Source organism: Ctenocephalides felis, unplaced genomic scaffold (assembly GCF_003426905.1).
Source record: "Ctenocephalides felis isolate EL2017-DRISC unplaced genomic scaffold, ASM342690v1 CF-g0.4_SCAFFOLD_01492, whole genome shotgun sequence".
Taxonomy (NCBI): domain Eukaryota; kingdom Metazoa; phylum Arthropoda; class Insecta; order Siphonaptera; family Pulicidae; genus Ctenocephalides; species Ctenocephalides felis.
The window spans coordinates 236342-253286 of record NW_020537646.1 but is presented as its reverse complement, the minus strand read 5'-3'; the positions used below and the strand labels follow the sequence as shown (position 1 = coordinate 253286).

The window sequence follows — 16945 nt, the reverse complement described above, 5'->3', positions numbered from 1 at the left end:
ATTTATGTGAATAAGTAAATAAATGTAGATATAATACTAATTATTTTAACAATTTATTTCGTGTTATTAAATTAATTAACTATTTTAAATATTTATTTAAACCATTATACATGTATGTTGCTATAGTATGGATGATATGTAGCGCAGAGCGTGAGAAAGATTAAAACTGCACCGGGGTCAGAGTTTATTGTCGTATTTTTTTTAATTTATCACAAAAGATTATATCATATTTGTAAATATTATTTTTGACAATTAAAAAAACAAAATTTATGCTATAATGGACCCATAATGGACCATACTTTCATACAACTTAAGATAAATAAATTCGAACAAAATAGTTGATATTGAAATATTTGTACTAAACCAATTATAATCAATGAAAAACTTGTGAAATTTGTTACTAAAAGACATTATAAAACATATAAATCCAATGAACCACATATTGAAATAGCAAAAATAATTTTAATTCCTAATCTGTAACTGATATAATATAATATTGATGCTAATCTTTAATGCTTTTTTGATTGATAATAAAGTAACAATAATCTCTTAAATGTAGTTTTATATTAATATAATTTCAATTATTTTCTTCAATATTCATACTCTGACTTGAATTTTTAGCCCCATACATAGACCTTATAATACTGTATTATAAGGTCTATAGATTTACAAATAGCGTTTAAATTTATTAAAACATTACTATTGCAATTAAAATAGTATTCATTTCTATTGGATATTGTAATTTTTTATAAAATAATAATATTTTATAAAACATTACAATTTAAAATTATTTTATATCTTACATTGAGAAACCGTGATGCTAATCATAAGTACAATATGCACTATAAAAAATATGTACAACTTTTAAAAATAATATTTACAGCCATTTTTAAAGCTTACTATAATACGATTCATGGACGACGCATGATTTGTTTATATCACCAACAGTTCTGCAACCTGAAACAAAAGATATGCAAATTAAATTCACAATAATATTTACAAATTGTGCAGCCAATGATAGGCAAATGCATTTGTGTTTCAAAATATCACATATGTTCTATGATATGGTATTAAATACCATATGCACAACTGTTGTATTGAATTTCATATGTGTTCTTAAAATATATGAAGTCAAAAGAAGATATATATGAGACAACATAAGTTGAGTTACATAATGGCAACATATGTTTATTTGCAACTTTTTTTATTTAGTCTCGAAGGAGAAGTTTAGAAGTTCAAGAGTCATTCTGAATTGTTTGAGACCTAATATTTAAAAGCTTATCGATGAAACTCGATAAGGACTAGGACTAGTTTAGAAATTCAGGAGTCATTCTGAATCGTCTGAGGCCAAATATTTAATATATCGAGAGGAAACTCGATAAGGACTTGGGTTAATTAGTTTTCCAAAAAGATGGGCCGAGACGTTTCGTTATTAGTAGAAAATTCAAATACCGTCACAAAATAAAAATGGAAAATTCAAATCCTGAAGTAAAAGGTTGAAAATTTTATCTAAAGAGCTGAATTTTAATTTTTTTTAAGTCGATTATCTACACGTATCAGGAGATTCATGAAACTTCCTTTAGGCAAATACCAATTAAACCTAGTTTTATTATGATTCGTTTTACATTTTCCTTTCTAAATAAAAAATAGAGTCTAATGATCATGCTAAGGAATTATTTATTGTTTATAGGTATGAATTATTTATTGTTTATAGGTAGGAATAATTTATTGTTTATAGATAGGAACAATTTATTGTTTATACATATGTATTTATTAATGGCTCTTGTTATAATTCCGCTTAAATTTTATATGCATGCTCTTTAGTAATTATATTAATCAATTTATAAACAATATAAATATGTGATAAGTTTATGCAACAATCATTTGCAAATCCAGAACAGTTAGTACACAAAGCTAATAATGACAAGTGCAGTGGTTTTCTGTTTATTATTTTGTGTATTACCAACAAGTATGTTAATTATATTTTATCAAAAAATAAAATTAATTATTATTAATGAGGAAACATGTAAAAATTGTATATATTTTTTTAAATATTAAAACGGTTATGTTTCTGTTTATTGTGAATATTTTATTGAGCTCGTTTGAAGATAAGTACGTCATACTTATTTGTAAATAAATCTTTGTACCGACTAGAAATCTATGAGAAGTCAAATATTTACCAAAGGCATTTACATGCATTGCAAAAGGAAATCATTTTGAATATCGTTTCAGAATATTTTAAGATTTTTAAACATTAAATTTGGGATTGGGCATTACATCAATGGGTAGTTAATAAATTGTAGGAAGGGTAGGAATCAATGGTAAGTAAAAAGTTGAGGGCACATTTTCGGTAATTTTTAATGATATCTACCGATTCATTTCAGCAATTCATGCAATATGACAATAGTAAAAACCTTTTACCTCAAATGGCATAAAATATGTCAAAGTACTATTAGCAACTTGTTGGTTTACAAAAAATGCTCTACCAGCTTGATTAGTAATTTCTAAACCGTTATTCCTCATATGACACGAAATTCGTGAAAGTATTTTCAACAATTCAACATAGAATAATCTACCTCAACTGTTTACTTCATTCAATTAACACATAACCAAATCATTTACATTAAAACACATTTTCATTTGAACAGATTACGTCAGAATAGTACTATGTACGACCTTGCAAAACATCTTCTTCATTGTTAAATTACATCGCATGTATACATGACTATAAATGGAAGAGTGGAAAATATTCAACCCATTTGGAAGAATCAATTTCAATCATCTCATATGGAAAATATAGACAGTAAAAAAACTTATCTAGGGTTTGACTTATGGACAATGGACAAAATTGTTAAATTGCCATTATTTATTTGTTGCACTCATGAAAATCCTTACAAACTTTGCTAGAAGCAAGTTGTTCAACTTGGCAACAATTGTATAAGTTTTTTTTATAAGTAATGAATGATGCCCAAGACTTCATATAAAATGGTTATATAGGGCTGCATTTGAATATGCAACCTTGTAGTTGCCAGACCCAGACATTTACCAACTTGAATTATGTATTTCCATACTATTCCAATATTCTATTAGTAATTAATCTAATATTTTTACATAATTCCAGGTTTGGGGTCAGATGAGAAATTAGATTCACCAGACGATACTTGCCCATCCGACCACCAATACATATATCATGGTGGCAAAGAAGGAACAGTAAACTTGGACTGTGGATTTCAGGTGATTAATACCAGCATCTCTTTTATATTTTATTTTAATTAATATATTAATATATGACCGACATTTATATACGCACTACAATCATTCCAATCGACATTTGTCATCACTTAAAATGAATCATAATAGGAAATACTAATCGGTTAAAATTATTGCTCATGAATAAACAATGTACTTATTATAATCGCAATAATCATACGCACTGTACTAAATCATATGATGTAGGTATATCATATTTCGATTTAATTCCAAATTTTTACAAAAAAAAAATTTAAAATAATTTTTTTTTATGAAGACTTATGAAAGAGCTAAAATTACCATTTGCAAAAACTAATAGGTGGAAAACTGATTCACAAAATACAAATATCCGCACAGAACCAATATAGGCATTTTAGATAAAACATGGTATCAGCATGTGCAGTTTACACTTGGAATTCAAGTCATTCTGTATTAGTATAAATAAACTATATCGCATATTTAAATATGTATGTTCAGGTTAAATAAATAGAGAAACTAATGAACTGGCGCATATTTATATGAATATAACACCTCAAATACCGCAAACAAATTATTGAAATGTTTATGCATTATATCATATGTACTGCATACAAATTATTGTGCAATTACAGAGCATCGATATAAAATTATCCAATACCATCAGGAATTTTGCGGTTGATGTTCACAGTTAGTTTAGTTTCAGTAATCGTGATAATTTAGAAATTGAAACATTAAAAAATTAAAAAATGCTTAAAAATTAGTAGGATCTCTTTACAAAGTCAAAGCCAATATATTTTACTATAATTCTTAATTTCTGAAATAAAATTTAAGTCATTTATATTTTTCATCAGCTACATTCCTTTTCAGGATATGGGCATAAATGCAAGTCAATTTGCAGTTTGCGACGTATCAGCAGAAACTTTACACATATTGGATTTGCCAATATGCCAACAAATTAAAAGCATTATGTTACTTACGACGAATGACTCGTAAGTAAAATATTTAATAATAAGATACACATATCTATAATAAAATAAATATCAAATCATCTATACATATATACATTCATATATACATTTCTGATACAACCCTTAATTTCATTTTTACACAAATTACTCGTACTTGGTATATCAGATTAATTGCTCTAATTGCAAACTTTTTTTTATATCGGAGAAACTAGCCAAAACCTGAGTAAACGTCATCACATAAAAATAACTCAAAAATTCCCAAACAATTCAAAACGATGTTAAATGAGCATATTATTATTTTAAACCAATATAAATAAAGAAATAAAAAAAGATTCGCTGAGGGGTTGTTTCTGCAATTGCATAACAACAGGGTCATAAACAAACGATTCGACAATACAGTCCTGAACAAAACAAACACGTGGTTCCTAAATAGCGTGTCAAAATTTCTTAAAATTGTCTAAGATCCCATCGCTTTTTAAATGTTCCGTAAAATTTGAACACATGTTAAAAACTGTTTTAAGAAAAATGTGACATTTCTATCTTAAACTCCGAATCGTTTAATATTTCTGAAATTAAGTAAATTACAAAACAATCTATATATATATATATATATATATATATATATATATATCTGATCCTGAAAGTTGCAAAGCAAATATATGAATTTTTTTCCAAATAATTTAATATTTCTGAAACGCTGTCTTGACTATCACGTACAAAATAATAAAGCACAAAGCATTGATAAATAAATTATCTGTTACCATTGACATAGGCTCGCATACCAGTATTATTGTCTGCGATAAAATAAAAACGAAAGCGTATATAAAAGTTGAACTAATGAATGGCTGTGACAATAATTGAGAAAGTGTATTTGTAGGGCAGAGTACGATAGGGGACATCAGTCCGGCTACAGTATGAGAGTGCCGGACGTTGCCCCCCAGAGATCAGCGATAGAAAAGTATTTTCGAAGACAAACTTGGGTCCTGGCATTGGAGGATGGAGTCGTTCTGGTTTGCGGATACATGAAACATAAGTATATTCTAAAAGAAGGTAAATGATCAAAAATTATCTTGAATTTGTTAGAAGACTCATCTTATATTATGTATATTATTTATTTGTTGCAGTTCTAATTACAATCACTGATTTGTTACTAAGTTATAATGAAAGAAAATATATTTATTTTTATTGGTTATTTACATGTTGTTAAGCGGACTTTACTTTTTGAAGTGAACAACCAGTTCAATTAAAATACTCCGCTACCCCCTCTACCAGGGGTAGCAACCATTCCGTGTAAAGATTAATGCCCTGAAGTTTTGTCACCTTCATGGCCAATATAATAAAACGAAAAGACGTCCGAACATGCCGGCCGCCTTGAAAAGCGGTATACATATTTATTAATATTTACAATTATTTCTAGGTACTAAAAATACACCTGATGTTTGGAGGTGAAGGGGAGTAATTTTAAGATCAACACGTATTATAGAGAAGAAAGGGGGTGGTCTTAGAAATCGATCACGTGATTAATATACGGCCCCTAGTCGACTCAATCAACAAAAAATCAATATTTTCATTTATAATAAGTGATTTATAACTGTTCCAAGTTGCTATAACGTTACAAACTTTTGCGCCTTATTAAATTTTGCACACATACTTTTTCCAATTTTGATGTCAAACGATTCAGAAGAACTTGAAACTTTGAAAAACCATAAAGTTAGCAAATCGGATTTTATAGAAAAGCTTAAACTTCTTTTCTCGGAAAGTTATTAAAAACATATAGTTTTATTAATTAATTAATCAATCAATCAAGTTCTTAAATCTAAATAGAATGTATATAGTCGATTAGCGTTAATGAAAAAATAAACATAAATCATAACAATTATAAAAAATAAACAATTTCATTTAGATATGTGTTAAATATATCCGAATATTTTAAGAAAAAATATCTAACATCTAATGAAACATTATGTAACTTTATAGGCCTATTCATATCCTCCCATTATATTGATTTTCAAATTACACCTATTCAATTTATTTTGAAAATTAAATATAATAATTATTCAAGAACAAATAATTTAAGTTCGTTCAGCTAACTAATTTTTTTTATTAAAAACTTATTATTATTTATATTTTTGTTCTATGAACCGTAGCATGATACTACAAAATTTATATGCATTTACAAACAGATGATTCATGCTGCAATTTCTAAGTGTGTTTAATTGAAAATGTCTCACAAATTAAAAGCTCAAACGATAGCAACAAGACTAAAATTAATTGGAATAACTATAGTTATCAAACCAAAATAGAATTTGCAAACCTCGTAATAAGTTTTTCACCCAATATCAAAAACACTAAATGAATATACCAACTGAGCAAAGTCAATTTATTAGGGTCACGTATTGCTAAAGAGTGTAATTTTTATTATATATTTAAGTTAATTTTTAATCAATATATTGACTTATTAACTATTATGACAATTTATGTCGATAAAAATCATTTATTATATTTCAGGTGCTATATCACGATGCTTTGGTCGTCACCTCGATCCGAATCAATTTTTAATTGAGCAAGATAAAATACAAGTAGGAAGAGCAGGACAAATATTTTTTTATTATTACTTTGTTAACAATAATGACTTGAGTGTTCGTAAGTAAACATTTACCAAATATTCAACAATATTATTAACTGCAAATATAATAGACAATCAAATGTTTAGAGGAAACTTTATTGGTTGATGGTGTTATGGACCCAAAGCCTATATTTTTTAAAAAGACTTGGTACGTTTCGCCTCTTGGAGGATTCTATGTGAGCATTTTTTAATAATGTACATACTAATTATCAGTAAGAAGAATTACATGTCTATAAACATTTTTCTTAAATTATAACACTAATGATAAATGACATCGTGACTACCAGCTTAATTTTTTAATCAAATATTATCATTTCTCATGCTTTGATTATATGATATCTCCAAATACGACCGAGACGATGTTTATAAATTACATCACGCACATTATATATGCAATATCAATGTTATTATTTAAGAGATAAAAATAATATTTTAAGAATTCAATTTATAAATATCTCAAAACTTGAGATACTCAAAAATTGAGAACTTTGTCTAATTCTTTCAGATAAACTGTGTAGGCGTAACAAAAGGCGATATTTTCGATCATTCATTTCTCAGACACGAATGGCACTTTGTTGAAAAAGTAAATATGCCAGATGTAATGGATTTAATATTTTGATTGATCAACCAAGGCATGGTGATACTGCCTGGATGATTAAACCAAGTTTATAGTATGTATAAATGCACACATAAACCGAAAATACTTATTAATCATTGTTAAATCGATTTACCAAACAATCCACACAGAACTTTAATTGACTTAATCGTACTTGCTCGATTTTTTTCATGTATCTCCGTTTTCTTAATTAATTGAATAAAATATATAATTTACGTTAAAGCTGTAAAAGAGGCTTGTGATTTTACACCAAAAAATTGAAAGTAGTTTGATATATTCCTCAGGAATTTTTTTTTAGAAATTTTTAGATGATAGGTATAATATTTTACAACATCTCTATCATTCTTCCTCATGCATGAGAAAGTTCACTATTATGCTAAAAAGCACTTTTTACTAATATATTATAATTTTGTAGTTCTACAGATAATGATTTATAATATTTATTTCAAATTCTTGTTAGTGTTGAAGGTCGAGAAGGTATAGTTTTAGACTATTTTAGAAACAATTCATCCTCAGCACCACCAATTTTGTTTCTGCTAAGGGTAAGTACCACATATTAAATTGAATGATTGACCTAATCAAAATATTATAGTTTAATTGATTAAAATTATTTGTAAATTTTGATTAAAATTTTGTTTATCACAGATGATATGATGATGAAATGCGGAAGTTTCACTTATCGTGTTCGAAAAAATGAAGTCGTATCTTGCAACCGTTTGCAATTTGTTAGTAATGGAGGTAATTTATTTTTTATCACAAGGAATAAATAATGAATGTGTATGTTTATATATGTAAAATTATGATTTAAGCTAAAATAATATAAACTTTACTAAAACTCTGTATCGAGCGTGTGTAATGAAGTTATAGGTATAGTGCATAAAAATTGTATGGTAAGGTCAACTCTTATAAATCAATGTCACGTCAAGATTAATTTTATCTATATTAAACTGAACATTCATTTTTAGATTTCAATATATTTTGTTTTTTAGACAAACACAACATTATAGAAGGCGTCGAAGGAGTAACTTATTACTATCCTCTTGAGATACATTCAGACGTCGCCAATAATTATAATGCCAATCATACCGATAAATATATATCCCTTGACTTTTAAACTTTGGAAAGCATTTTGGAGGTATGTTTATATCAAGGTATAAATAAAATTATTTTAAATCGGTGTGATAAATTAATTTTTAACTTCCAGTCCAAGAAGGCTTAGTTCTTCGATTAGTTCGCTGTAAGTTTTATAATAATTTATAATATTTTGGATAACGATCATTTATTGCGTTTATTTATTTAGCAAATTTGCCAGAAAAAGATTCTAAACTCGCTACACTGTCTAAGCTGAGCCCGGAAACAGAAGTTAAATTAAAATATTTGACACAACAACGTGTCACATGGGAAACTTATACATAAGCAGTAAGAAAATTTAATAACTATTATTATAAAAGCATTTAAATATGAATAAATTCGTACCTGAAATAGCCATTGATACGTCCAATTCATTTTTTAAAATACCCAGAATGTTTTCCACTCCTTTTTGTCCTCCGAGAGCAAGACCCCAGAGAGCAGGACGTCCAAAAAATACCTAGGAAAAGATAAATTGAACCAGTTTTGAAAATAATCATAAAAGTATAATTATAATTAGGATTCATAATTTTGGTAATAAGTTCTTTGTAACTAAAGGTATATTTTAAAAGAGTTCTACACAATATTAAAATAATAAATTTTCATTTACAACAATTTACAAAATCAGATTCTCAAAAATAAAATGCAGTTTTTTGTGAAAATATTATGACTGATTTTTTTTATTAGCAGAGCCATATTAATTTATTGCATAAAAACTAGTTTAATAATTATAAAATTTAAAATTCAATTTAATATTTATAATAAATAAAAATTCCAAATATGTTTTGAAATATATAACAGCTCAAAATTTTGCTTTATAATTATTTAAGCATTTTATCAGTTATCGCAAGTAATTAGAGGTAATTAACAAGCGGCATTGATTTTATCAAACGTGGGAATATAAAACTCTTGACATTGAATAATGAATTGATTAGAAAAATAATTCTCAAGATAATATTCATATACTAATAATATTTACCATTTTTGCGCCTAATGCGAGTGCTTTGAATATATCTTCTCCTTGACGAATTCCTCCATCCATAATCACAGTTGTTTTATGACCTACAGCACGAGCAATTTCTGGTAAAGCCTCTATCTAAAATCATTAAATAAATAATAAATAACATAATTCAGAAAATAGTAATAACATATTTTAGAAAAGTTCATCATCATTAACACATCAACTATTGCATACCGCAATATTGAAATGTTACATATTGTAATCTTTGTTTAAAAATAATTGTTTCTAATTAAATTACTGCTATTTTGCATCTAATTGCAATATGTAATTAATTACCGAAGCTGGCACGCCATCCAGTTGTCTCGCTCCATGATTAGAGACCACAACGCCTTGTACTCCGATTTCAACTGCTTTTATGGCATCTTCAGCAGTTAGTAAACCTTTCACCAAGACCGGTAATTTAGTTTACTAAAAAAATATAATTATAATGATAGAGCAATTTCAGTTCTTGATTTAAATTTTTCTCGTCTACCTAATTAACCACTTGACATCATCCCACGTTAGAGTTCCATCAAACTGTTTTGTTACGTAGTCGGTCAACCCGGAGGAATCACGTTCGATGGTAATATCTGTGGATTTTTGGCCCTCAAAATTGCCTAATCTGTAAAATTAACAAAATATAATATAATTTGATGGATTACATAGCAATGTTAGAGAATAAAGCTGTTATTTTATATTAAGGGGCACAACTAGTGTAACCGCCTAAAAAAAGGATATTTGGGAATTTATATTAAAAAAACTACTTTATCAATCATTTCAAAATTTTAGGAATATATTTATACATGTTTTAAGAATACGTAGTAAAAGTTTTGAAGAAAAAAATAAATATTTTTTAAGTGATCAAGGCGCTTCACTGCTGCAGTGATTCCGGCCTTCTACGTGGATGAAATTTACAAAAACAATCTCGTTAAACTAGATAATATTGTCTGTAAAATGAACTACGATAAAAAAAAAAATCAAAAATTGACAAAATGACGGCGTTTTTTTTAAAAAAAAGTCGAATTTTAACCAAAATTTTGGTCGTTTTTGAACTGCCAAAATTCGATGTTTGATCCGATCAAAAAATCGATAGTTTATTTTACGGAGATCTATATATAGAACATGTAAAAAAATTTTGATAGTGATCGGATCATTTGTTTTTGAGTAATCATTGCAGCAAATTCGGAAAATGTTTCGAGAAAAACGCGTTGAAAGATAAAATGATCGTTATACTATATACTATATACTCTTTAAATGGCCGTGACTCAAAAACTATTTAAGATATCGATTTAAAATTTTGGTATGTTATTTTTAAAGGTATAACCTATCGAAATATGAAAAAATTGAATTTTTGAAAATTTCACACTAGTTGTGCCCCTTAAATTTGTATCTAGTATGTGAAATTTATAATCTTGAATTATTCATACTATGAACCATAATCAGTTGCAATTGATTTGATATGACGTAGATACCATATTAAAATGCAAAACAAATACTTTATCTCAAGAAGCAATTCCAAAGATAAATATCAAGTATGATTAGAATGCATATTATTTAATTCAAAGTATCATTGAATTATATAAAATACGAACCTTATTAAATTGTATACTTTGCCTACTTTTCAGAGAGCTCTACCCTAAGTATTTTTTATCAAAAATAGAAAATATGATAAGCTTCAAAAGTCTTATAATAACTTATCTGTTCCTTACTTTAAATGTGAGGGCAGTTTAAATTTATTTCTTATATCAGCTCGTCTGAGACCAAATACTGGTGCGTCTACTGTTAGCACCAAAGCCCTAAAACCGCAAGCTTCAGCTCTTCTCACAAGATCAATTGTTAGTTGTCTAAAAAAAAAAAAAAAATATCGTAATATTAGCAACAATAATATTTAATTTATAAGGACGGATTTATATATACCTGTCATAGTATATGTAAAGTTGAAACCATTTAATAGTATTGGGTGCAGCCTGGGCGACTTCTTCCATAGAGCAAGTCGACAGAGTGCTCAGGGTAAAAATTGTACCATATTCACCAGCAGCTGGGAATTAAAATCATGTAAGGTAAACAGATACTTGAACCAAATTTAATGTAAACTAAACATTTTTATGTAATATTCATGAAACCTTTTTGATAATTAAAAAAAAGTCTAAATAATTCTAATGTACCGAGTATTAAAAATACATAATATCAATTTATTAGCTATTTATCTTTATATAGTTGTTATTTTTCAAACCTCTAGCGTTTGCACATTCTCCATCAGCATGGGCCATTTTTTGCATGGCAGTCGGGGATATTCCAAAAGGTATTTTAACACGATCGCCGAAAATTTCCACAGACATATCACGATTTGACACTGGAACTAAAAACCTTGGACGAATACGCAACCTAAAATAATAATATTACTATCATCATTGTAAACAATTATAGGTAGCAATGAAAATAAATTGAAGTAAAGATTTAGGCAACAGATATAAAATATAACTTATATCAGTTCAGAAGATTATTTGCCACGATTTCTCCTTTTTGTATATAATTTTTTATTATTTATTAGAGAACAAGGACGAGGATTCATTAGAGACTTATATATGGATTTTAGCTACACTAAAAAATTAAATATTGGCATACTTATTAGCTGCTAATAACACAGGCCTACAAACATTTTGGTGCATCAAATGTTAGAACTGATTCTTATAGTATTTTTTGCGCTGATTTCAAATCTGCAAACGATTTTTTTTATCAGCTCTAGTTTGGAACACAGTGTCAACTAATGTCCCAACTAAGGCCGAATGGGTCTTGTAAGTTTGTATGTACGAGTAGGCATTCTCATTAAAATAAAATTCTGAATTGTATTACTATTTTGCACTTTCATTCCTTATATATCATTTATATCACATCTTGAAAACTAAAGCTCATAGAAAAAAAACAATGTCATTCTTGAAATCTGCGCCCCAAATATACTTAAAAACAGCATTTAAATCGTTTGCACCATTTTCTTTGTTGGCCTGTTTAATATATAGATATCAATAATATATATATGAGCAATGATTTCTATTAATAAAAATATTACAAGGTATGGTAAGTAAAAAAATCCAATTCATTCAAAATATGAAATAAAGAAAAGTATACTAATAGAACAAGCATCTAGAAGCAAAAAAAAAAATTGCGAAGACGTTAAGTTTTGTATATGTAAGTGAAATACAGATCAGGTATTTAAACTGAATTTAATAAACTAAATGTAAAAACCAAAAAAAAAAAACTTTTTAATAATATAACCGAAATCATTAACTTCTTGCGCCTAACATTCTCACAACAACATTCACATACAACTTTTAATTTAGAAATAAGAATTAATAGTATTTATTGTAATAAAATAATTACTGAAATAATTTTGCAATAAACTTCGAATTTTATGAAGATGTGTAAAGCAAGCTAAATAATATTTTAAAAATATGATGCATTTCAAATATTAGTCAAACAGACAAAAAAAAAAAATAATATAAATAACCTATTATATATAATACTTCTAGAATTTAAGTAAAACATTCTCTTAATAAATCTTTAATTTTTTTGAACTCTTTGGATCTGGATGTGCATTATTAATAAATGTTATTTTATTAATCTTTTTTTTAAAAAACTATGTACCTTTAAAAGCTTCCTTGTTCAAACTCAACGTATGTTCATCCCCAGCTCCGCTCTTATAATAATCTCTTGCATTTTGGGGTAAAATTTCATACGCCCTTGCTTCATATTCATTCACAGTCACTAACGTCGACGACATATTCAACAATTTCACTTTTAAACCCAAAAAATTAACAATAATAAATCAACACATTTAACAATTTCATTAATAATAAATATAATATAATCTATAGGTAACACTTTCAATTACTAGTTTGCTTGTAATGATCGATTCCGCGTGTACGTTGCTTCTAAATGACCTTGTTTATATTTGATCTCATAATGTATGATTTGACACGAGTGATGTACTTATCATATTAACAACACTTTGTTCTCGTCATCGTGTTTAAATATCTGTAAATAAGATACAATTAAATTTTAATTTGATTGCAGTTTATGAATTTGATAGAAATTTAGAAATTTGGATGAATAATTCTATATAAATGACATAATTGTAGCAGTTTTCCAATAGAACCTAACGAAGAATTTGATTGGTAATAATAATGGTAAATAAATAATGAAGATAATGCAAAAGAGTTTTAGAAATGAATAATTTATTTGTTTGAAACATAAATGTTCGATTTTTTTATGCTTTATTTAAATTATATTATTATTGCAATGTTTGAATAGAGAAATACTTAAGCTCAAGTATGCTTGTTATGAAGAAAATTGAAATCTGATCCGAAGATAAAATTAATTAGCAAACCACATATAATGTAAAGGCAAGATGAGAAAATCTTCGTTAACTCATAGAATAAAAAAAAATTAAAGCAAAAGCAAAATGCATTATAAAATAATATAAAAAAATATATATTTCAAATTATAAACGACCAAATTAACACAATTATTATAAGAGTAAAAAGTTCATTGAACCAACCGTATCTTATTTTTACATGTATTAATTTAATATATTAATAGAAAAAAAAAAATAGTTATTAGTTGTATATGTATGTGAAGACTTTTTTTTGAACTTGAGTGTTCATTTTTTTTTCAAAATTTATTTAATCATGTACAATTATTTTGAGGTTTGGGTTATATGAGATTTTCCTCTTTCATCTTCAGGAAAAAGTATTTTGGTAAAAAAAAACGAGATCCTAAAGATCTCAAATTAAAATTATAAATATTATTAAATGTATTCAATAAAATGTTATTCATTTGAAAAGATTATCAAAAGATATTTTTACGTTTATAAATAATAATAACAATAACTCACCTGACTCCATATTTTCCAGTAATCGAACTTGCCTCTTTCACTTCAAAATATTTTATAGAGACAGTTTAATTTTCCATTGATGACAATTACGTTTCTAATATCAGTTTTTAGCCACACAATGGTTTGTTATCAAAATCTACATATTTATAAATTCTGCTCATTGTTCATGCAGTTAACAATATAATAAGATTACATAACATTTTTCAATCATTTAGTGCACGATACAACGATCATTGGACATGGAAATGTTATTTAATTGATCTGGCATAAAATTTTGAAGGACGCTAGTAAAAAATTGATACAAAAAACATTCGCAAAAAAAATAATTATATATATATATATATATATATATATATTCGTCGGCGAAATTCGTTTGCGAGGCCCCCCTTTTTTGCTAGTTGCAAGTTGCTAGTGGTAATGGCATCGTGCCTAAAGGCAAATTGCTGAACTTTTCGTGCCGTAATTTAAATTTTCGAAAGCTTTGAAAAAATTTGAAAAGTGAAGAAAATTGACTTTTTTTAATTTGAAATATTTTGTTGAAAATTTCGAACTTTTTTTCAAAGCAATCACGTTGCGTTAGCTGCTTAGAGACGAAATATCGAAGCGCGTAAACGCCGCGTTGCAGTCTAACTTAACTCACTATTAATTAAAATCTTATAAAATATCTGATAATTTGATGTGCATATGCCATTTTGTTGTGCTTTTCTACTGGATTTCCAAAACCGCTAGACCTACCTTCCTAAAAATGTAATCAGTTTGGCACTTTTGTCCCGTATCTTCACAACGGCTTATCCTGCCTTTGTTAAAACCTAATAAGCACGTCTTCTTACCTTCAATACATGTCAAATGTTTTCTGAATTTTTCAAATTGGTTGACCCATGTTCGCGAAATCGTCGACGAAAATTTGCCAAAATGTTCAGAAATTCTTTGAAGATATATAAAATTTTTTTTACATTTTTTTGGCGATTACTATAACTGTATATGAGATTTATTTTAATCAGATAAATACACCAATGAAATAGACAAAAATTACACAAGTTAAAACAAACTCTTCGGCAAAAATGGTTTGTTCTCCAGCTGTTAGAAAAGCACTAAATTAATAATTATCGCGAAAAAGTTTCCTTTTGCCCAACCTTTGATTCGCAAATTTTATGTTTTTTCGATCATTATGAATAAAAAATGGTTGGAAATCACCGACTTAATAACTAATTAGATAAAATATTGCAATCTGCAAGTGATTAATTAGATTTAAAAAATCTATGTTCATACTAATTTGAGTGCACAAATCCGAACATCACATAGTAGGTAGACATGGTCTAAAAGCTCGTCCCATTATTCTAAAATTTAATGACTTTTTATAATTAATCATTTATCGTAGTTCCATAAATTTATGTTAGATGATACTAACACGTTTTTTTTTGAAAAAATATTTTTACAATATATTACGAAGAACTGTGGCGGTCGATCTTGACGAAAAACAATTCAGCACGATCGCCAACTGAAAACTTTCGATCAGTTTTTGAATTTTTAAAATTGGTTCAAAAATGTCAAATGTCGTTTTTTAAGACGCTTTATTTTTTGTCGACGACATCAGAGCGGATCAACCGATTTAAGGATTTAAAAAAAATTCAATTCGTTGTTGATAATTGTCAAAGGCAGATTTAGCGGTTTCGAGATACAAAAAAAGTTTAAAAGGTTATCAATTTTTTTGAAAGAACTGATCATCCCGATAGAATGTTTAAAAAATATATTGCTTGTGTTGACGGTGTGAAACATGATTAGTTTCAGATTAACAGTTTTTGTTATTATCTCATTGTTATTTCTCATGATCAATTTTTATTGATCATGATTACTTTTATTTCCTCGAATATTTAATTACTGTTTCGATACGTTAAGATTCCCACTCGTATGTATTTCCAAAAAGAACGATGATTTACATAGTGCTCACATAAGAAATACACAAATATAAACAACCAGAGAATTAGCTTGCGCGAAGTTGTTTAGATTTAATAATCTATAGTGTTGACAGACGATGTTAGATAATGTCCATAAAAGATAAGAGTAAAATGATAGTGCCTGTAAACCACTAATCACCTTCTTTACTCGCACATCCGTATGAAAATTAACTAAATTTTTAAATAATTAAAATTTTTCCGGGGCCTCTTGCGAGGCCCCCCTAGGCGCGAGGCCGTCGGCGGCGCCGCCGACAACCGCCGACGCCTAGCGCCGCTACTGTATATATATATATATGATAAAACTCAGTACTAAACCTTATATTGAAAATTGATGTAGAGTACTGAACTATTTTTAATCTTTATGGTTATTTAAAAACCCGTAACGATTTGCATAAAAATCCAAACAAATTGATATAATATTTCGTTAACTCGTTTATTCAAACTGTAACCTCTAAGTAAGCCTTATTACGTTTTTAAATTTCTATATCGATTAATCATTCACAATTATCATTCACAATTTCTAGAGTAATTAT

At 27.5% G+C, this 16945-nt stretch overlaps 1 pseudogene; it reads right to left on the bottom strand.

Annotated features, from left to right (window-relative positions):
- Positions 1-828: 828 nt before the first annotated feature.
- On the bottom strand, positions 829-13480 carry LOC113369940 (annotated as a pseudogene).
- Positions 13481-16945: the final 3465 nt, after the last annotated feature.